General features: G+C 43.8%; 1 pseudogene; it reads left to right on the top strand.

Moving 5' to 3' along the window:
- Positions 1 to 261: 261 nt before the first annotated feature.
- LOC117077266 lies at positions 262 to 629 on the top strand (annotated as a pseudogene).
- Positions 630 to 24,205: the final 23,576 nt, after the last annotated feature.

The following is a 24,205-nucleotide window of genomic DNA, read 5'->3' as shown; positions in this document are numbered from 1 at the left end:
AGATAAACTGTTCTTCACAAATCAAGATGCCACATCTAAGTCACTTTCTTCTGTCATATTCTCATGACAACCTAAACACCCATGGACTGATCCTCTCCCCAGAAAAATGCACATGTACACATTTGGACAAATACGTACAATTTTATATTTTTATTGAGTAACAATTTCAAAGTTATGAAAAGTTGCAAAAATCAAAAGAGCATTAGAAACATCCACAGACTGGCGTGGTGTGGGTGCAGTTGCCATTAAAGACACTCAACCATGGGAGGCAAAACATTGGTGATATCGAAACAGGTGAAGCAGTGGGTGGGGTCCCACCAAAGTGGTGTGCACAGGCTTCAGCAGTCACATCCTGGAGATAGTGACCCAGTTCAGGAAGGTGGGTACCCTGATCTCCCTGGAGCCCAGAAATGTGGCCTCAGTGACATCAGCAAACTAGTACTCACCACAAACGTCTCCTTCTCAGCCAGGATGAGCCTCTTATCCATGTCTTTGCAAAGAAACTGGTAGCACTTGTGTCTCAAGAAGGCAGAAACAAAGTGGTCCTCCCAGCTATGGCCATGAATAACAAAAACATGGAGTGGGTGAAGGTCTTGAAGGAGGTGATCCGGGTGTGCCAGGTGTGGTGACCTGGAGGCAATAGTCACACACCGTCAGCAGGATGCGTGGAGACTCAGATATCCACTCAGTGACTCAAAGACTCTCCTTCCCTCACGGTCAGAGAGAGGCACTTTCTCTGGCTCTAGCCTTTGAAGGCAGAAAATATATTCATGCCTCAGGCAGACTCTTACTCTCTTTAGTTACTAATATAATCTACGAATAGAGGAAGAAGTGGAACATGTCTCAGGGGAATGAATAGTAACTGGTTCTCACTGGGATTCAAATAGTTGCTTATATTTAAGAATTGGGCCAGGCGCAGTGGCTCGCACATGTAATCGCTGCACTTTGGGAGGCCAAGGCAGGCAGATCACCTGAGGTCAGGAGTTTGAGACCAGCCTGGCCAACATGATGAAACCCCGTCTCTACTAAAAATACAACAATTAGCTGGGCGTGGTGGCGGGAGCCTGTAATCCCAGTTACTCCAGAGGCTGAGGCAGGAGAATCACTTAAACCCATGAGGCAAAGTTTGCGGTGAGCCAAGATTGCACTATTGCACTTCAGCCTAGGCGGCAAGAGTGAAACTCCATCTCTTTTCTTTTTTCTTTTTTTTTTTTTTTTTTTGAGACAGAGTCTTGCTCTGTCGCCCAGGCTGGAGTACAGTGGCTTGATCTCAGCTCACTGCAAGCTCTGCCTCCCGGGTTTACGCCATTCTCCTGCCTCAGCCTCCCGAGTAGCTGGGACTACAGGCGGCCGCCACCTCACCCGGCTACTTTTTGTTTTTTTCTGTATTTTTTAGTAGAGACGGGGTTTCACCGTGTTGGCCAGGATGGTCTCGATCTCCTGACCTCGTGATCCACCCGTCTCGGCCTCCCAAAGTGCTGGGATTACAGGCTTGAGCCACCGCGCCCGGCCGAAACTCCATCTCAAAAAAAAAGGATTGAAACAATGAGCCAGCAGGCATGACCCATGGCCCTCAATCTCAATTGTAGGAGGAAATTTATTTTTTTATTAAACATAAATATCTGTTTCCCTTCCCCAAAAAGTAAAGAAACGTCTGCTGGGCATGGTAGCTTGTGCCTGTAGTTCTAGCTACTCAAGAGGCTGAGGCAGGAGTATCTCTTGAGCCCAGGAGTCTGAGGCTGGATTACTACAAAGCCTGACCCTGTCTCTTAAAAAAAAAAAAAAGAAAGAAACTTTCATGTATCCTTTACCAGATTCACCTAATTAACATCATTTGTGTTATGATTTTATTCCTCTGGCTTGCCCATTCTCACTCTGTGTGTGTGCGTGCATGTGTGTATGAGTGTGTATCTGTGTGTATAAAACTTTTTCCCGAAGTATTTGAAGGTAGTTTCATATATTAGCTATTTACCCCTAAATATTTTGATGACTGTTTCCCAAGAATAGGACATTCTCTTATGTCATCATAGTGCAGTTATCACTTCATAAATGTATATGCTGTTTTTTTTTTTTTTTTTTTTGAGATGGAGTTTCACTCTTGTTGCTCAAGCTGGAGTGCAATGGTGCGATCTTGGCTCACTGCAACCTCCACCTCCCAGGTTCAAGCTATTCTCCTGCTTTAGCTTCCCAGGTAGCTGGGATTACAGTTGTGCACCACCATGCCCAGCTAATTTTTTTGTATTTTTAGTAGAAACAGGGTTTCACCATTTTAGCCAGGCTGGTCTTGAATTCCTTACCTCAGGTGATCTGCCCACCTCGGCCTCCCAAAGTTCTGGGATTACAGGCGTGAGCCAACACACCTGGCCTATATGCTTTTATCTAATTGGCCATCTCTATTCCAATTTTGTCAGTTGATCTAATGATATCTTTTTTTTTTTTTTTTTTTTTTTTTGAGGCAGAGTCTTGCTCTGTCACCCAGGCTGGAGTGCAGTGGCCGGATCTCAGCTCACTGCAAGCTCCGCCTCCCGGGTTCACGCCATTCTCCTGCCTCAGCCTCCCAAGTAGCTGGGACTACAGGCGCCCGCCACCTCGCCCGGCTAGTTTTTTGTATTTTTAGTAGAGACGGGGTTTCACTGTGTTCGCCAGGATGGTCTCGATCTCCTGACCTTGTGATCCGCCCGTCTCGGCCTCCCAAAGTGCTGGGATTACAGGCTTGAGCCACCGCGCCCGGCTAATGATATCTTTTATAGCATTGATTTTTTCCTCCCATACAGGATCCAGTCATAAGGACGGAGTCCCCATAATGGGATTCGTGTCTTTATAAGAAGAGGAAGACAGCCAGCCTTCTTTCCTTCCACCAAGTCAGAATACAATGAGAAGATGGCTACCTGTAACCCAGGGGGAGGGCTTTCACCAGAACCTGGTTCTATTGCACCCCTATCTTGGTCTTCCATCCCCCAGATTGTGAGAAATCAATGTTTATTGTTTAAGCCACCCCAGTCTGGTATTTCATTATAGCAGCCCAAGTGACTAAGACAGTCCTTTTCCCCCTTCATGAATAGTGTAATAAAACCAGGCACAGTGGCTCTCTACTTATAAATCACAGCACTCAGGGGCCAAGGGAGGAGGATCACTTGAGCCCAGGAGTTCATGACCAGCCTGAGCAACAAAGTGAGACCTTCATCTTTACAAAAAAAAAAAAAAAAGGCCGGGCGCGGTGGCTCAAGCCTGTAATCCCAGCACTTTGGGAGGCCGAGACGGGCGGATCACGAGGTCAGGAGATCGAGACCATCCTGGCTAACACGGTGAAACCCCGTCTCTACTAAAAATACAAAAAAAAAAAAAAAAACTAGCCGGGCGAGGTGGCGGGCGCCTGTAGTCCCAGCTACACCGGAGGCTGAGGCAGGAGAATGGCGTAAACCCGGGAGGCGGAGCTTGCAGTGAGCTGAGATCCGGCCACTGCACTCTAGCCCGGGCGACAGAGCAAGACTCCGTCTCAAAAAAAAAAAAGCCTGACATGATGGTGGGCACCCATAGTCCAAGGTACTCGGGAGGTTGAGGTGGGAGGACTGCTTGAGCCCTGGAGATCAAGGCTGCAGTGAGCCATGATTATGCCACTGCATTCTAGCCTGGGTGACAGAGTGGCACCCTGTCTCAGTAATAATAATAATAATAATGTAATACTGATGAGGTAGGGCAATTTTTGCCCCAGGATCTAAAAGGAAGTAATGCCCTGTGGGAGCACTCAACCATAGTTTTTGGTTTAGATTGGGTTGCATTTCACCTTAGGCAAACATCTTAATCTCTCTGTACATCAGTATCAGCATCTTTAACCAGGGATAATAATGCCACCTAACTTACAATGTTGTGAAGGTTAAAGAATCAATACAAGTAAAGTGCTTAGAAAAGTGCCAGCACGGCCGGGCGTGGTGGCTCACGCCTGTAATCTCAGCACTTTGGGAGGCTGAGGTGGGCGGATCACCAAGTCAGGAGATCGAGATCATCCTGGCTAACATGGTGAAACCCCGTGTCTACTAAAAATACAAAAAATTAGCCTGGCGTGGTGGCAGGTGCCTGTAGTCCCAGCTACTCAGGAGGCTGAAGCAGGAGAATGGCGTGAACCTGGGAAGTGGATCTTGCAGTGAGCTGAGATCATGCCACCGCACTCCAGCCTGGGCCATAGAATGAGACTCCATCTCAAGAAAAAAGAAAAAGAAAAAAAGAAAAGTGCCAGCACATAGTAAGCACTATATATAGATAGAATATAAGCTCCATGAGGTCAAGGATTTTACTTCCTGATATATTCCCACTTCCTGGAAGAGCATCCTGCACAGAGTAAGCACAATATCCCACGAAATGACTGAAAAATGCAAAGACCTCTCATGCCTGTAGTCTCAGCTCCTCAGGAGACTGAGACAGGAAGATGGCTTAAGGGCAGGAGTTTGAGGCTGCAGTGGGCTACCATCGCACCGGGAAATAGCCACTGCGTTCCAGTCTGGGCAACATGGAGAGACCCCCATCTCTAAAACAAAGTAAAATAAAATTTTACAAGAAAAAAATATCAGCTTGGGAAATGTGGTGAAGCCCTGTCCCTACAAAGAATACAAAAAATTAAAAAATTAGCAGGGCATGGTGCCGCATACTTGCACTCCCAACTAATTGGGAGTCTGAGATGTGAGGATTGCCTGAGCCCAGGAAATCAAGACTGCAGTGAGTCATGATTGCACCACTGCATTCTAGCCGGGATGATGGAGTGAGACCCTGTCTCAGGACAAAAAGGAAAAAGAAAGAAAAGAAAATGAAAAAAATTCGAGAAAGGCCCTGGAATTCTCCAGCTGATGTACACTTTCCTACTTGGCTTAACATTGACCGCAGCTGGCTGAGAACGCCTCAGCCCCTGATTAGGGCTGAACTCTTCGAGGAATACTTTGCTCCTACTGGTTCAGGCAACCAATTCCTCAGCTGGTGGCTTTGTTCTCTAATCACAGGACAGAAAAGCAAAGGCGAGAAGGCAGGTGCAGCTAACCAAGACACACTGAACTGTCTGGTTGCTGGAAAAGCTTTCCTAGTCCTCACCTCCAGCAGATAGAGGGAAATAACCATACTGTGGCCCTGCCTAGCCTGCTGCCTTTTTTCAAAACAGTTTGACCTCTGTGTTTAATGACTTTAATTGCAAAGTAGGGGTTCCTGAGCAGTAGGTTGCTTCGGGCGGTTGTGGGTTAGCAAATGGATATTCAAAGCAAGCTGTCTGTAGACTGAATAAACAGTGTGTCTCCTTCATATATGAGCTATGTTCTCAGCAGGCTGGAGGGTAGAGACCAAGATTTCTGAAAACGCTGTTTTCTACCCCTCATCAGAATTGTTAGCATCCTTGCTGAAAATGCAGATTTCAAGGCCTCACTTCAGTACAGCTAAATCAGCATTGGCATTGGTAAGGGGTGGAGGTGGAATGAGGTTGACTTGTGAGGTGGAGTAGAGCAGGAATTTTTTTTTTTTTAATTCACAAAATTTAATTTTTAGGGCTGTTCTACATTCATAGCAAAATTGAGCAGAAAGTGTAGAGACTTCCCATATATCCCTTGTCACCATATACCCCTTGTCACCAATACCCCTTGTTACCATATACCCCTTGTTGCCACAACACACAACCTCCCCCAGTATCAATATCTGCGCCACTGTGTTTGTTTGTTTGACTTATTTATTCATTTTTATTTCATTATTATTATTTTTTAAGATGAAGTCTTACTCTGTCGCCCAGGCTGGAGTGCGGTGGCGTGATCTCGGCTCACTGCAAGCTCCGCTTCCCAGGTTCACGCCATTCTCCTGCCTCAGCCTCTCCGAGTAGCTGGGACTACAGGCGCTCACCACTACGCCCAGCTAATTTTTTGTATTTTTAGTAGAGACGGGGTTTCACCGTGGTCTCGATCTCCTGAACTCGTGATCTGCCCGCCTCAGCCTCCCAAAGTGCTGGGATTACAAGTGTGAGCCACCGCGTCCGGCCTATTTATTTTTTGAGATGGAGTCTCACTCTGTTGCCCAGGCTGGAGTAAATTGGCACGATCTCAGCTCACTCTGCCTCCTGGGTTCAAGTCAGTCTCCTGCCTCAGCCTCCCGAGTAACTGGGACTACAGGCACGTCCCACCAGGTCCGGCTAATTTTTGTATTTTTGGTAGGGACGGGGTTTCACTATGTTGGCCAGCCTGGTCTCAAACTCCTGACCTCAGGTGATCTGCCCACCTCGGACTCCCAAAGTGCTGGGATTACAGGCCTGAGCCACTGCACCCGGCCTACACTTGTTATAATTGACAAACCTATATTGACACATCATTGTCATCCAAAGACCATAGCTTATATTAGGGTTCACTCTTGGTGTTGCACATTCCATGGGCTGTAACAGATGTATAATGACCTGATTCATAATTATAATGTCATACAGAATACTTTCACTGTTCTGAAAATCCTTTGTGCTGTGCCTATTTATCCCTCCCTTCCCCTTTCAACCCCTGGCAACTACTGATCTTTTTACTGTCTCCATAGTTTTGCCATTTCCAGAACATACAGTATATAACCTTTTCGGACTGGCTTATTTCATTTCATAATATGTATTTGAGGTCTCTCCATGTCTTTTCATGGCTTGATAGCTCATTTTTTTAGAATGGAATAATATTCCATTGTCTGCCTGTACCATTGTTTATCCATTCACCTACTAAAGAACATCTTAGTTGCTTCCAAGTTTTGGCAAGTATAAATAAAGATGGCATAAACATGGGCACAGTGGCTCACACCTGCAATCCTAGCCCTTTGGGAGGCAGAGGTAGGTGGATCATGAGGTCAGGAGTTCGAAACCAGCCTGACCAACTTGGTGAAACCGTGTCTTTACTAAAAATACAAAAATTAGCTGGGTGTGGTAGCACATGCCTTTAATCCCAGCTACTCAGGAGGCTGAGGCAGGAGAATGGCTTGAACCTGGGAGATGGAGGTTGCAGTGAGCCAAGATCACGCCATTGCACTCCAGCCTGGGTGACAGAGCGAGACTCCATCTCAAAAAAAAAAAAAAAAAAAAAGAAGATGGCATAAACATCCATGGGCAACTTTTGGCATGGACATACATTTTTGTGGAGTTTGTTTTGTTTTGTATTTTGAGACAGGGTCTTGCTCTGTTGCCCATGCTGGAGTGCAGTGGCACTACCATGGCCCACTGCAGCCTCATCCTCCCAGACTCAAGCAGTCCTCCCACCTTAGCCTGAGTGGCTGGGACTACAGGCATGCACTTTCACGCCCAGGAAATTTCTTTAAATACTTCTTTGTAGAGACAGAGTCATGCTATGTTGCTGGGGCTGGTCTCAAACTCGTAGGTTCAAAATCCCACCTCAGCCTCAGCTGGGGTTAGAGGCATGAGCCACCACACTCAGCTCTTATTAAAATCTTAATAAAATTTTAATTCATTTGGATAAATACCAAGGATCAAGATTGCTGGGTCATATGGTAAGAGTATGTTTAGTTTAAACCTTCTTCCAAAGTGGCTGTACCATTTTGTGTTCCTACCAGCAGTGAGTGAGAGTTTCTGTTGCTCCACATCCTTGCCAGCATTGGTATCACCAGTGTTCTAGATTTTGGTTTTTCTAATACATGTGTAGTGGTATCATATTGTTGTTTTAATTTGCAGTTCCCCGAGGAGGACACGTAATGATGAACATCTTTAGGCTTACTTGGAATCTGTTTATTTTCTTTGGTGAAATGTCTATTTAGGTCTTTTGCCTATTTTAAAAATCAGGTTGTTCAGTTTTCTTATTGTCAAGTTTTAAGAGTTGTTTGTATATTTTATTATTTTTATTTTATTTATTTTTTATTTTTTTGAGATGGAATTTTGCTCTTGTTGCCCAGGCTAGAGTGCAATGGTGCAATCTTGGCTCACTGCCACCTCTGCCTCCAGGTTAAAGTGATTCTCCTGCCTCAGCCTCCCAAGTAGCTTGGATTACAGTCATGCGCCATCATGCCCAGCTAATTTCTTGTATTTAGTAGAGACGGGCTTTCATCATGTTGATCAGGCTGGTCTCGAACTCCTGACCTCGGGTGATCCACCTGCCTCAGCCTCTCAAAGTGCTGGAATTACAGGCATGAGCCTCTGCACCCGACTAGGAGTTGTTTGTATATTTTAGATAACAATACTTTATCAAATGTGTCTTTTGCAATTATTTTCTCCCAGTCTGTGGCTTGTCTTTCCATTCTCTTGAGGAATCTGCTTTTTTAACCAGCTCATTCACGCATGCAATAAAGTTTGAGGGTCACTGACACCTGAGAGGTGAGGAAATATTATTTTCAACCATCAAAACACAACAATGCACTTCAGTTTTGTTGGTAAACACAATCCTATAAATAACGCAGGTTAAAAATAAATAAATAAATAAATAACACAGGTTATAAACATATAATTAAGGTAATTAAAGTATACATTGGTGAACTTCACAAAACATATCCTTATTAGCTCTTATCTAGTTTTTTTTTTTTTTTTTTTTTTTTTTTGAGACGGAGTCTCGCTCTGTCGCTCAGGCTGGAGTGCAGTGGCCGGATCTCAGCTCACTGCAAGCTCCGCCTCCCGGGTTTACGCCATTCTCCTGCCTCAGCCTCCCGAGTAGCTGGGACTACAGGCGTCCGCCACCTCGCCCGGCTAGCTTTTTGTATTTTTTAGTAGAGACGGGGGTTTCACCGTGTTAGCCAGGATGGTCTCGAACTCCTGACCTCGTGATTCGCCCGTCTCGGCCTCCCAAAGTGCTGGGATTACAGGCTTGAGCCACCGCGCCCGGCCTCTTATCTAGTTTTATGAAAATGGATAGAGCATTAGAAAAAGTCAGGAGAGCTGTATTCTAAAGGGAATTTTACTACTAATTAGCCATGTGACCTTAAACTGATCTTTCTCTACGTCTCTAGACCCTAGTTTCCCGGGGTGTAAAATGATGGGGATTCATGAGATGAGATTTAAAGCTCCCTGTGGTCCTGTGGCTTCATCAAAGCCAAGGCAAGGAGCCTATTTCTATCAATGAAAATCCTAAGTAAACATGGGTGGTACGTATTAATAAGAAATGCCTTTAATTTGGCATCTTTCAGACTTTAGGTAACAATCCTCAGAGTTAGGATTTAATGCAGACTTGACTAATGCATAAATTAAGCAAGGTTAGCGTCCCCACCAAAGTGCCACTGTGGTCGGTAAAACAAACCCAGATTGATAATGGCTAAATTTAAATGAGAAAGTGTGTGTGTGTATACACAATTACATATAGGGCAGAACATAGAGAATTTCAGACTCAACAGACTTTGTGAATGCAAAGAGAAACAAAAATAGAAACCATCGAATAGCCAGATGGCTGAGCCTTCTATTTTTAAATATATCATGAGTTCTGTGGGAGTATGTCAGTAAGTAGAACTAAGAAAAATATGGTAACCTTTAGTGTTTCTGTTTTTTAAACAAAACAATATCACATAAGGTGTCAAATAGCCAGGAAACTATATAATGAAATGAAAGAAGCAAGTGCTTTTTAATCCATCAAGCCCAGCCTCTAATATTACACCATGATTCAAAGCACGAATCAAACATTCTTCATGCTTGAAGCTGCAAGTTATTTACAATGACTGTAATATTTCCAAGAAATACCGAAATTAGTAGGTGAAGTTTCCTTTTTTCCCCCTTCTCATATTTCTACACTTAACTTCTTTTCAAATGCCCTAATGTAGTCATGGCGTAGCCACAAAACGTGACAGAATAAACACATTCGTGGGTCATCGATGAGCCAAACTTTGTGAAACATCTAAGAAAATGTGTTTGAAAAAGAACTGCACAGTTTAGAACTTTAGAGTAACTCACGAATCAGCTAACCCAGTCAGAAGATTACTCATTTAAGAATGATATAATTACTTTCAGTTTGCTTAAAGCCAGGGAAAAGTTGACACAGCGATTAAAGGAAAATGGGTGAAAAAAAATAGAGTTACATTATACCGACTAAATTCAGGCTGTTCCAAGGAATAGGCCCAAAGCTTATTTGAGGAAAGATTATCTTGACAAATTGGATAAACATTTTCTGCATGACAGGACGCTGATGGAGAGTCTGTTCTGCAAGCACACCTGGTGGTGGTTTGCTTAGTGTTTGACCAAGGTGTTCAGCTTGCCCGAGTTCTCCCAGGGGCTTTGTTTAACGTTTGGCAGGTAGAGGCAGAGCCAGGGTAGGCCTTGGTAACGGTTGTTGGGCTCTGCAGATGTCTTACCCCACCCCAGCCCCACCCCCATCTCCCCATTTGGGTTAAAACAACTCTTGGCTAGACCAGTCCACAAAAGGCAACACCAGACTTTAACAAACAGTTCATGCTTAAGGAGGCCTGCAGTCTAATGTTCCTAAGGCAAATAAAAATGGCAAATGCAAATAAATGCATCAACACCCCCCTCTTTTTTGGCTTCCTTCCATAGTCAACTGGGATGGAGAGGTCAGGTCCAACACAGGGAATTACTATGGATGCAAACTTTCCAGCACACAAAGCATCCTAGTGCCAGGATAGAGAAAGTACAAATTTGGTGCATTTCTGCTCAAGGCCATGCTTTACCTGGGCCCAAATGACTACAGATATGGAGAATGAGCGGCCTCCTGTAAAGTTTTTGTAGCAACTCTGGTGTTCTCAAATTGTCTAAAAGTCTTGGGCATCCTAAAAGTGTGTATTTGCTGTACCTTGGCATCCTTGAAATGCAGTCACCCTAGAGGCAGTAATATGAGAATGGCTGCTTAGTGTTGGTCATTTGATGTTTTCTAGTGCTGCCTTATCATTCAGGAAAGCACTAATTTGGGCAGCAGTATACCTAGAAATGTCATTAGACAATGTGGGGATTTCCACTGCATTCAGGCCCCATAGTGTGAAATGAACAACCTCGCTGTTAGAACAATTTTGCATTTTGTTAGGTCAATTTGGTTCAACCAGAAATTGCTTTGTGTCAACTAGTTTTAAGCCTGAAGTCAACTAGTAGCCTATCCAGTGGTTCCAAGCATAAACACCTCACATTACTGTGTTGGATACACAGGTTAGAAATTGAGTTAGGAATAATAGTGGTTTTAATTTGTTAATTTTTTAAGTTCTTGGGAAGTTATTCCTAGGTGCCAGAATGTGAAGCACCATGGAGCTCCACCCTCTCTACAGAGTCCACTTTTTTTTTTTTTTTTTTTTTTTTGAGACGGAGTCTCGCTCTGTCACCCAGGCTGGAGTGCAGTGGCCGGATCTCAGCTCACTGCAAGCTCCGCCTCCCGGGTTCACGCCATTCTCCTGCCTCAGCCTCCCGAGTAGCTGGGACTACAGGCGCCCGCCACCTCGCCCGGCTAGTTTTTTTGTATTTTTTAGTAGAGACGGGGTTTCACCGTGTTAGCCAGGATGGTCTCGATCTCCTGACCTCGTGATCCGCCCGTCTCGGCCTCCCAAAGTGCTGGGATTACAGGCTTGAGCCACCGCGCCCGGCCTCCACTTTGCAATTCTCAAAGGAAAACTTCAGTTTTATAGATTATAAATCCACACTCTCATCTTCAATGTGAACACACCTCCTTTCTCTCTCCATCCACTACTTCATTTCTCTGCCCCTCCCCTTAATTTTTCTCAACAAGTAAACAAACTGAATATTGTAAAAATCAAATCCTAGGAAAAACCAGAACAATGACACTGCTTGATTCAAAGTCGGCTGACATTTAATGTATGTCTACTGCATCCCTGGACATACCTCGTATAATCCTCATCCAGGGAAATGAGTACTATTTATCTTCACCATAAGTGTATGAAATCTGAAGTTTAGAGGACATTAAGTTACAAGTCCATGTTCACACAGCTAGAATGTCAGGAAGCCAGGAGTTATTTTCAGTGACTTTCTCCTTGATTCAGTCTCAGGGCTCATTTTCCAAGACTACGCTTCTATGTCTTTTAAAGAGTGATAGAGTCAGCAAGGCACGGTGGCTCACGCCTGTAATCCCAGCGCTTTGAGAGGCCAAGGTGAGCAGATCATTTGAGGTCAGGAGTTCAAGACCAGCCTGGCCAACATGGTGAAACTCCATCTCTATTAAAAATACAAAAAAATTATCCGGGCATGGTGGCATACGCCTGTAGTCCCAGCTACTTGGGAGGCTGAGGCAGGAGAATTGCTTGAACCCAGGAAGTGGAGGTTGCAATGAGCCAAGATCACACAATTGCACTCCAGCCTGGGCAACAGAGCGAGACTTTGTCTCAAAAAAAAAAAAAAAAAAAAAAAAAAAAAATTAGCCAGGCGCGGTAGTAGTGCATGCCTGTAATCCCAGCTACTCGGGAGGCTGAGGCAGGAGAATCGCTTGAACCCAGGAGGTGGAGGTTGCAGCGAGCCAAGATTGTGCCATTGCATGCCAGCCTGGGATGCAATGAGTGAGACTCCATCTCAAAAATAAAAAAAGAGGCCGGGCGCGGTGGCTCAAGCCTGTAATCCCAGCACTTTGGGAGGCCGAGACGGGCGGATCACGAGGTCAGGAGATCGAGACCATCCTGGCTAACACGGTGAAACCCCGTCTCTACTAAAAAAATACAAAAACTAGCCGGGCGAGGTGGCGGGCGCCTGTAGTCCCAGCTACTCGGGAGGCTGAGGCAGGAGAATGGCGTAAACCCGGGAGGCGGAGCTTGCAGTGAGCTGAGATCCGGCCACTGCGCTCCAGCCTGGGCGACAGAGCGAGACTCCGTCTCAAAAAAAAAAATAAAAATAAAAATAAAAATAAAAATAAAAATAAAAAAATAAAAAAATAAAAAAAGATAGAATCAAAGTTGATGATGACTTTTCCTGGTAATATTTCAGAGCATTAAAAAAATGTTTTAGTGATACATGTTAATTATATCTTATTTTTTAAGCTTGACATTCAAAATAAAAATTTAAATGTAGTTTACAGGCAGGTTTTTTTCCCCAATGGGAGATATTTTGGCATTATTCAAATCTGAGTTGAAATCCTGTGTCTGGCTGTGTGATCATGAATTCATCACTTAACCTTTTGTGGCCTGTTTCTGAATCTGTAAAATAAGAATAAAAATGGTTACCTCCCAGGGTTGAATTTATTTATGCTGCTATTTATCCTTAGACATTATCTGTCTCTCTCAGTAGACGACGAGCTTCTTTTAAGCATGAACTTTGTCCTCATCATCTATGTATCCTTCATTTACTTCATTGGGTTGTGCATATACTATTTGTCGAATAAATAATTTATATGATTGCATTTGCCACGTTAGAATCTCAATAAAAGTTTTATTTTCCTTTTTTCTTTTCTTTTTAAGGACTAATAAAGTGTTTATCAGAGAAGAGGTGAAAAACTGCTCAAATAATTTTAGGCACTGTAAACGAAAATGGAAGAGATACACAACTGTATCCTTTTCTGTGGAGGCAAAGGAGTCTCTTGAAATGATACATATTGGTACAGGGAGATTTCTGAACAGGTGCATTGCAACATGATGCCCACAAGTCCAGGTCATATAATGGAAAAGTCAATGTCCAGATTATCAAAGAATTAAGAGAGCACAATGGGCCATCTTCCATATGTTTCAGAAATGCTGAAGAAGTAGTTGAAGAATTGGTCTTGCCATTCTCTAGGAATCAGGTTCCTAATTCATTTGGTTGCTGCTTCTTCACTTCTGTGAAGGTATTGAGACTCTGCATAGGGACAAAAGAAACCAAAAAAAATGATTAACAACAAAAGAAGGCAAAATATTGGCTCATATTTTATACATAAGTAATATTGGGGGTCACACCTTTCCTGAGATCAGTCTGGATTCCAGGTCTGATTTTAGAGAGTACTAAACCATTTGACTATAGGTCTTAAATCATTCAAATATAGGGTGCAAGAGGAGGCAGACAAATGAAGGAAAGGGTACTAATTTGAGGGAACGAAACACTGAAGGACCTGGTTATGCCAGATAGTAGTCACCTTGGGCCAGGTAACTTCAGTTATTTATTTTCATGGCCATCTGTTTCCTCCCTGGAAAACTAGAGAAGAATGGGGGTTAGTTCAACTCTGGTGTCAAAATGTGTGTGTAGCGGTGTGGGGGAGGGTTTCTTTGTTTTTTGTTTTTTGAGACAGAGTCTCACTTTGTCACCCAGGCTGCAGTGCAGTGGCTGATCTCAACTCACTGCAACCTCTGACTCCGAGTCTCAAGTGATCCTCCCACCTCGCTTCCTAAGAAGCTGGGACTACAAGTGCGCATGCAGCTAATTTTTGTATTTTTTGTAGAGACAGGGTCTTGAACTCCTGGGCTCAAGCAGTCTACCTGCCTTAGCCTCCCAAAGTGCTGGGATTACAGGCATGAGTTACCGCACCCAGCCAATGTTTTTATAATACGATTTTCCTGCAACTATATTTGCTGGAGAAAATCACACAACTGTGTTGACCAGCCATGATCACAAATCAAGAGGACTGTGTTACATCTTTTCATCTCTTCTGTAACTTCCAACTTATTCCTACATCCTCACCTCTCAGCTTCACTTTCAACCAATGAATCTACCTCATCTTTCATCTACAGCTATTCTGTCCAATGGTAGCTACTAGCCACATGTAGCTATTTAAATTTAAATTAATTTAAATTAAAAATTCAGTGCCTGAGTTGCACTAACCACATTGCGAATGTTAAACAGCCACGTCTCCCCTTACTATCATACTGGGCAGTGTAGATATAGAACATTTTCACCATCTCAGAAATTTCTATTGAACAGCACTGGTCAAATGTAGAGGAATCCCCTCATCTACTCAACCCTGACTCTCTAGACCTGTCTGCAATATATGTCCATCTACCTTCCCTTTTGTGCCAATGGAAGAGGTGTCCGTATTCCATCAGAGAACCAGCCCCTCCATGTGTCATCTCACCAACTCAAGGACCTTGCTTTCTGTCTCACCATTCTGTATTGTAATGATTCCCCTTTATACTGAATTATTTTTATTGACAAAATGTCAAATCTTTTAAAAAATAATACTTCCCACTTCCGGGAAATGAAATAGACTTACTTTTTCTTATTGCTCCTGCTAAGTACAATGAAAAAACTTTGGACATTTTATTTATATATATACCTATATATAATATATGCATATATCTAATGTATAGATATATGTAGCTATTATATATTTACATTGATATTATATATAAAATATATTGATAAGATACACATACACACACACACACACACACACACACATATCAAGGCTTAGCTTGGAAAGATGAAGAGAAAAGCCATGCTGGCTAGAAAACTTGGGGCCCGCTGGGCTCGGTGGCTCATGCCTGTAATCCCAGCACTTTGCACGGCCAAGGCGGGTGGATCATGAGGTCAGGAGATCGAGACCATCCTGGTTAACATGGTGAAACCCCGTCTCTACTAAAAATACAAAAGATTAGCCGGGCGTGGTGGCAGGTGCCTGTAGTCCCAGCTACTCAGGAGGCTGAGGCAGGAGAATGGCATGAACCCAGGAGGCAGAGCTTTCGGTGAGCCAAGATCGCACCACTGCACTCCAGCCTGGGCGACAGAGCAAGACTCCATCTCAAAAAAAAAACAGAAGACACAAAAAAGAGTGAAAGGAACATTTTAGTACTTTAAAATACAAAAATCAAGGTAAGAAACTTAGAGAATGGACATAACAGCAGAATGAGAGGGACAGATGAAATCATCACTAAGCTGAAAGACCAACAGGAATTACCAAATCTGAACAGACCAAAAAAAGAGACAGACCCTCAGGGATCTTTGGTACTACACCACAATGTCTACTATTTGTGTCACTGAAATCTCAGAAGGCAGGGAGAAAGAGGGCAGGGCTAAAAAGTCCCAAATTTGAAAGCAGACATAAACATAAGGGTTCAACAAACTGAGCAAACCCTGAGACTCAATCTCCTGGGCCCAAGTGATCCTCCCACCTCAGCCTCTTGAGTAGCGGGGATTACAGGCATGCACCACCATGTCCAGCTAATTTTTAAATTTTTTTTTGGTAGAGACAGTGTCTCACTATGTTGCCCAGGCTAGTGTCAAACTACTGAACTCAAGTGACCCTTTTGCCTCAACCTCCCAAAATACTGGGTTACAGGTGTAAGCCACCATGCCCAGCTGAAAAACACCTTTATATCATCTAGGGAAAAAATAATACCTTACTTATAAATAAAAAGCATCAGTGACAGCAGATTTCTCATTAGAAACCATGCAGACCAGAAAAAGTGACTCAATATTTTTTAGGTACCAAGAGAAAATAATTGTCAATATAGAACCTGTACCTGGTGAAAAACATTCTTCAGAAATGAAGGAGAAATCAAAATATTCTCAGAAGAAGGTAAACTAAGAGAATTTGTTCCTATCAGATCTACTTTAAAGAAGATCTGGCCGGGCGCGGTGGCTCAAGCCTGTAATCCCAGCACTTTGGGAGGCCGAGACGGGCGGATCACGAGGTCAGGAGATCGAGACCATCCTGGCTAACATGGTGAAACCCCGTCTCTACTAAAAATACAAAAAACTAGCCGGGCGAGGTGGCGGGCGCCTGTAGTCCCAGCTACTCGGGAGGCTGAGGCAGGAGAATGGCGTGAACCCGGGAAGCGGAGCTTGCAGTGAGCTGAGATCTGGCCACTGCACTCCAGTCCCGGCGACAGAGCGAGACTCCGCCTAAAAAAAAAAAAAAAAAAAAAAAAAAAAAGAAGATCTGGCCAGTTTTGGTGGCTCCTGCCTGTAATCCAAACACTTTGAGAGGCTGAGGTGGGAGGATCACTTGAGCCCAGGAGTTCAAGACCAGCCTGGGTGACATAGTGAGACTCCATCTCTACAATAAATAAATAAACAAATAAATAAATAAATAGACACACACACACACACACACACACACACATATATATATATATATATTTTTTTGAGACAGAGGCTCACTCTGTCACCCAGGCTGGAGTACAGTGGTGTGATCTTGGCTCACTGCAACCTCCATCTCCTGGGTTCAAGTGATCCTCCTGCCTCAGCCTCCCAAGGAGCTGGCATTACAGGCATCTGCCACCATGTCCAGCTAATTTTTGTGTATTTTTAGTAGAAACAGAGTTTCACCATGTTTGCCAGGCTGGTCTCAAACTCCTGAACTCAAGTGATCCACCTGCCTCAGTCTCCCAAAGTGTCAGGATTATAGGCATGAGCCAACATGCCCAGCCTTACAAAAAAATTTTCAAAATTATCTGGGCATGGCCGGGCACGGTGGCTCATGCCTGTAATCCCAGCACTTTGGGAGGCCGAGGAGGGCAGATCACGAGGTCAGGAGATCAAGACCAGCCTGGCCAACATGGTGAAACCCAGTCTCCACTAAAGACACAAAAATTAACCAGGTGTAGTTGTGGGCACCTGTAATCCCAGCTACTCAGGAGGCTGAGGCAGGAGAATTGCTTGAACCTGGGAGATGGAGGTTGCATTGAGCCAAGATTGCACCACTGCACTCCAACCTGGGCGACAGAGCGAGACTCTGTCTGAAACAAAGAAACAAACAAACAACAACAACAACAAAAAACTGGTTTTCAAGAGATCAGCAAAGAGAAGACAGTGGCAGTTCAGACTTAAAGCGGCCAAAAGCAGAGTAAGGATACCACTCTGGTGAGTTGCTGCGCTTACGTCTGCTTTTCAAAAAGCCACCGTCCTCCCCCTTTTGCATCTGAATAAGGAACAAGGAAATACCATGTATGTGATGTGACAGGATACCAGCAGAGAAGCCTCGGTCACTTGTGTAAAATAAGCACAACCTGATTCTGCCATGTCCACTTGGTCTTAGCCCGTGTGACTTTCTGCCCCGCAACTCTCTTCTCTTTTACCTCTCATTATCCTACATCTCCCCTAGAGCATGTGGCTCTATTCCTCACATCCCACCAGCTCTGTCATTAATTAGGTTGTTCATTGCGTTTCCATATGAGGATTACGTTGCTTAAAGGTCCTTTAAAAAAACAAAAAACAGGCCCGGTGCGGTGGCTCATGCCTGTAATCCCAGCACTTTGGGAGGCCAAGGCGGGTGGATCACCTGAGGTCAGGAGTTCCAGACCAGCCTGGCCAACCTGATGAAACCCCGTCTCTACTAAAAATACAAAAAGTAGCTGGGCATGGTGGCAGGCACCTGTAATCCCAGCTACTTGGGAAGCTGAGGCAGGAGAACCACTTGAACCTGGGAGGCGGAGGTTGCAGTGAGCCGAGATCACACCACTGCACTCCAGCCTGGGCGACAGAGCAAGACTCTGTCTCAAAACAGATAAACAACAACAACAAAAAAACAACAAAAAAACTAAAACTAAAACATATTTCTCCTGTTACAGGTACCCCTTTTCTTTTTTTTTTTTTTTTTTTTTTTGAGGCTGAGTCTCGCTCTGTCGCCCGGACTGGAGTGCAGTGGCCAGATCTCAGCTCACTGCAAGCTCCGCCTCCCGGGTTTCCGCCATTCTCCTGCCTCAGCCTCCCGAGTAGCTGGGACTACAGGCGCCCGCCACCTCACCCGGCTAGTTTTTGTATTTTTAGTAGAGACGGGGTTTCACCGTATTAGCCAGGATGGTCTCGATCTCCTGACCTCGTGATCCGCCCGTCTCGGCCTCCCAAAGTGCTGGGATTACAGGCTTGAGCCACCGCGCCCGGCCCAGGTACCCCTTTTCTGATCAAGAAACTTTCATTTGCCTCCATGTACCAGGCAACTGTGTGCTTTCCTTCTGCTGTTTACAGTCTTAGTCACAACCCCATGGAAGGATTAGGCGCAAATGTCACTCTGCTGTTTCCTTCAGTAGATTATGTGAGTATAAATTGGATTCTGTAAGTGCATATTAGCTCTTTCCCTTCAATGCTAATACAGCACACTATATTTGAGATCTTTTTTATTTCCTTGCAGAAGGATAGAATGAGAAAGCAAGGGGTCACAACTTTCTTTCTCTTGGCAAGCAGAAATAGTGAACTGAGAAGGCTGCCAAACTGCCAGTCTCTGTATGAAATGTATCCAATAACCTAGGGATTAAAATTCAGGATGGCCACTGACTGTTCTCGTGGAGCTTATTGGAAATGATTTCTTTATGAAGATTTCTAAGGAGCCCCTTCCAGTGCAGTCACAACAGTAAGGCCTCCCATGCAATATAGAGAGCAGTGCAAATGACACCTTTATGAGAGATTAAAATAGTAACAGGTAAACTGCACAGGCTGCACCGTTCTCTGTGGTAGTCCAACAAAGCTAATCTCAACATTGTTTACCCTCAACACTCCTGTAAACTCAGATCCCACTTGTCTTTCACAGTTGTGTGTAGCAGAGCACCTCAAAGTGAGATCTGGGAGCAGTGTTGCTCTGTGAACTGGTTGTTACTGGTTAGCCATAGGTGTAGAAATTGCGAGTAAGTCTTAGAGACATTTATAGCAACACAACAGAATGTTTTTGTATATCAAAATTTGAAAGTTAGACGTCTTTTCAAAATATCACATTTCTAATAATGTACTTTTTTCTTTGTTTTTACAAAAGTATAAATCAGCTGAGGATTAGGAATTTTTTTACTTTAATTCTTATTTATTTATTTATTTTTTAAGAGACAGTGTTCTCACTCTGTTGCCCAGGCTAGAGTGCAGTGATGTGATCATAGCTCACCATAACTTCCCCAGCTTTGGGGCTCAAGCAGTCCTCCTGCCTCAGCCTCTGAGTAGCTGGCGATACAGGCACATGCTACCACACCTGAGTAGAAAGTTTTTTTTTTAAAGATCTGGATGGCTGGGGATGGTGGCTCACACCTATAATCCCAGCACTTTTGGAGGCGTAGGCAGGAGGGTCACTTTAGCCTAGGTTTAGACCAGCTGGGGCAACATAGTAAGACCCCCTTCCCCAACCTGTACAGAAAAATGTTAAAATTAGCAGGGTGTGGTGGTACACACCTACTGTCCCAGCTACTCTAAAGGCTGAGGCAGGAGGATTGCTTGAGCCTGGGAACTAGAGGTTACAGTGAGCCATGACTGTACCACTGCACTCCAGTCTGGGCAACAGAGTGAGAACTTGTTTCAAAATCATCATCATCAACAACATCATCACTTATTGTATATTTCAAAATAGCTACAAGAGAAAATTTGCAATGTTCCCAACACATAGAAAAGATAAATGTTTGAGTTGGTGGATATCCCAAGTGCCCTGATTTGTATACAGGTATCAAAGTATCATAGGTACCCCCAAGATATGCACAACTATGATATATCAATTAAAAAACACAAAAAAACTTAAAAACTCTACAGACATACCCTTCTTTAATTTTTCTTTTTCCCTCATTAAATATATCCAGTAAGACAAAGTCTTATGGATTCTATCCCTGAAATTTACCTCATATCTCCTCACCCTGCCTTTTGTCATATTTCCTAACTGAACTTCTCCTAACTGAAATTCCTGCCTCCAAGCATGGCCATCACCCTAACTCTAATCCCATCCCTAACCGTAACTCTGCTGTTAGGCCATCACTGTGCTGTTAGAGACGAAGTTGCCCCTCTTCTGCCTAAAAACTCTCACCTTATACAACAAATTCCAATTCTTTGCTGAACTTTTAAAGCCCTTTGTAACTGAGTCTGGCCTACACTCTTGGCCTCGTCTTCAGCCCCTCTCCAAATCACCCTAAGCCCCAGCCACACTCGACTGCTTGCTACTCTTCAGACACATTATGAAACTTGCTACTCCATGAATACTCCATGCCCTGGGTCACTCTGCCACCTCTGCCCTGGAATGTCTCTTCCTCCATGTGTAACTGGCACTTTCATCCTTCAAAGCTCAGCTCAGGTCATTTCCTTCTTGTATTTTCTCTGACATGCCTCCTTTTTTTTTTTTTTTCTAACCAGATATAATTACTCTCTCATGTTTATCTCCCTCTTACTTTATATCTATACTTATATACATATTTCATATAGTTATTAGTTTGCCTGTTTTGTCTCAGCTTTTCCTTTCAAAATCAAGATGCTTTGTTAATTATCCCAGCAACCAGTATAGTGCCACACATATAGGAGACACTCACTTGTTTATGTCAGTAATTTTTTTTTTTAAAGACGGAATTTCACTCTTGTCGCCCAGGCTGGAGTGCAATGGCATGATCTTGGCTCACTGCAACCTCCGCCTCCCAGGTTCAAGCAATTCTCCTGCCTCAGCCTCCCAAGTAGCTGGGACTAAAGGCGTGCAACACCAAACCTGGCTAATTTTTGTATTTTTAGTAGAGATGGGGTTTCCCCATCTTGGCCAGGCTGGTCTCGAACTCCTGACTTTGTGATCCACCCGCCTCGGCCTCCCAACGTTCTGGGATTATAGGCGTGAGCCACCGCGCCTGGCTATGTCAGTATTATGAGTTAAGACTTTCTTTCATTTATTCGTTTATTTATTCATTCATTTCTTGGGGATCACATGTTCCAAGCTCTCAGGATCTAATTAGTGGTGACTAAGGTAAAGAAGGTCACAACCATTATAGAACTTGCATTACAATGTAGGAGACAGAAAGCAGAGTAATAAACCAAAGCAAGCAAATAAACAAACAAGATAATTACATATGTAGATTATTGCTAGGAAAAAAATCTAAACAGATTGATGAGGAAGAGTCTGTCTGCAGAGTCCAGCCTAGACAGGGAGGTGAGGAAGATACCCTGAGAAGATGACACTTGAGCTGAGATTTGAAAGATGAGAAGTGCAGAACGGGACTGATTTGTTCAAGGAAAAGAAAAAAAAGACCAATATGGCTGGAGCAGAGTGAGCAGGGCTGAGCAGTATAAATCAAGTTGGGAAAATGGGCCCCAGGATATAGGACCTCACTAATATACAGTAAGGAGTTTAGCTTTTCCTTTGAGCAGTAGAAGCCCTTCAAGGGTTTCAAATAAGGGAGTGGACTGGATCCAATTACAATGTTAAGAAATGTACATTTGTCCTTGTAGATAGTGGATTAAAGAAGAGCAAGAGAGAAGATCAGGGAACAGATGAAGGGATTATTCTAGAATTGTAAGCCAGAGGTGATGATTGCTTGCGGGTAGGAGGGCAAAGGTGACGATAGAGAGAAGTAGATAGATCAGAGATGTCATCTGAAGGTCAAATTAAAAGTCCTGGGTGATGGATTAAATGTGTGTGGAGCTAGGGGGAGATAAGGGAAATGAAGTAGTAAGAACTACCCTGAGCTGGGCGTGGTGGCTCACTCCTGTAATTCCAGCATTTTGGGAGGCCAAGGCAGGAGGATCACTTGAGCCCAGGAGTTTGAGAAAAGACTAAGCAACATAGCAAGACCTCGTCTCTACAAAAATAAAAACCCATGCACCCGCAGTCCCAGCTACTTAGGAGGCTGAGGTGGGAGGTTCGCTTGAGCCCAGGAGTTTGAGACGGCAGTGAGCTATGATTGTGCGACTGTACTCCAACCTGGGTGACAGAGCAGGACCCTGTCTCAAAAAAAAGAAAGAATGACCCTTGATGTTTTGAGTTGAGGGTGGACATTGGTGGTATTAAATTGGTGAGGGAGACTTTGGGACCAGGTTTTGCTTATTGGGCTGGAGGAGAGGTAGTGACTAGAATTAGGAGCCCTGGGCCAGGTGTGGTGGCTCAAGCCTGTAATCCCAGCACTTTGGGAGGCTGAGGCGAGTGGATCACCTGAGGTCAGGGGTTCGAGGCCAGCCTGGTCAATATGGTGAAACTCCGTCTCTACTAAAAATACAAAAATCAGCTGGGTGTGGTGGCGGGCGCCTATAATCCCAGCTACTGAGGAGGCTGAGGCAGAAGAATCACTTGAACCCGGGAGGCAGAGGTTGCAATGAGCCGAGATGACTCCACTGCACTCCAGCCTGGGTAACAGAGCAACACTCTATCTCAAAAAAAAAAAAAAAAAAGCTCTGTTTTGATTGGAGATGTATATTGGACATCCAAGAGAAGCTGTCAAGAATTAGTAAATAACTAAATGGTAGAAAAAGAAACTGAGGCTGAAAAGAGTTATACAGGTACCAAGTGTTAGGATCACCCAAGTCTGCCTGACTCATAAACACTAAGCTGGCTCACGGCTATAATTCCAGCACTTTGGGAGGCTGAGGCAGGCAGATCACCTGAGATCAGGAGTTCAAGACCAGTCTGGCCAACATAGTGAAACCCCCAACTCTACTAAAAATACAAAAATTAGCCGGGTGTGGTGGTGCATGCCTCTAGTCCCAGCTACTTGGGAGGCTGAGGCAGGAGAATCGCTTGAACCCAGGAGGAGGAGGTTGCAGTGAGCCAAGATCGTGCCACTGTGCTCCAACCTGGGCGACAGAGTGAGACTCCATCTCAAAAAACAAACAAACAAAAAACACTAAGCTAAGTGTATGCAACTTGGCAATTTTTTCTTTCAGGTATAATTAGAAAATAAGTACAAAACATTTGAGAATAAAAAGGTAAAATACATGGTTAAAAAAATTTTTTTTTTTACTGTTTTGAGTTTTTCCCCCCATCACAATCTTAAACAAAAGAAATGAAAATAAAACAAAACAAGCTTTGTCCTGGGATGGAGTTAAGAATACGCAACTCCAGAGTAGGTTGGGTTCAGTTGATGTCTCTACCACTTGTGTGACCTTGAATAGGTTCTCTCAAAGCTTTGTACCTCAGATTCTAATCTATAAAATATTTTAAAATACCAACTAGGCGCAGAGGCTCATGCCTATAATCCCAGCACTTTGGGAGGCCGAGGCGGGTGGATCACAAGGTCAGGGATCGAGGTCAGGAGATCATGTGACTAACATGGAGAAACGCCGTCTCTACTAAAAATGCAAAATAAATTAGACAGGTGTGGTGGTGCATGCCTGTAATCCCCGCTACTCGGGAAGTTGAGGCAGGAGAATCGCTTGAACCCGTGAGGCAGAGGTTGGAGTGAGCCAAGATCGCCCCACGGCACTCCAGCCTGGGTGACAGAGCGAGACTCTGTCCCAAAAATATATATATAAAATGATGCAACCAATGTGAAAAATAATTTGATGGTTCCTCAATAAGTTAAATATAGATTTACTATATGATCCAGAAATTCTACTCCTAAGTATATATCCAAAATAATCGAAAACAAAAACTTGTATACCAATGTTCATAGCAACTCTATTTTGAAAATAGCGACATGGAGGAAACAACCCAAATGTCCATCAGTTGATGAGTAGGTAAACAAAATGTGATATATCCATATTGTAGAGTATTATTCAACCATAAAAAGGAATGAAGTACTGATACAT

Source organism: Trachypithecus francoisi, unplaced genomic scaffold (genome assembly GCF_009764315.1).
Source record: "Trachypithecus francoisi isolate TF-2019V2 unplaced genomic scaffold, Tfra_2.0 Lachesis_group0, whole genome shotgun sequence".
NCBI lineage: Eukaryota > Metazoa > Chordata > Mammalia > Primates > Cercopithecidae > Trachypithecus > Trachypithecus francoisi.
This window is presented reverse-complemented; position numbering and strand designations above follow the sequence as displayed.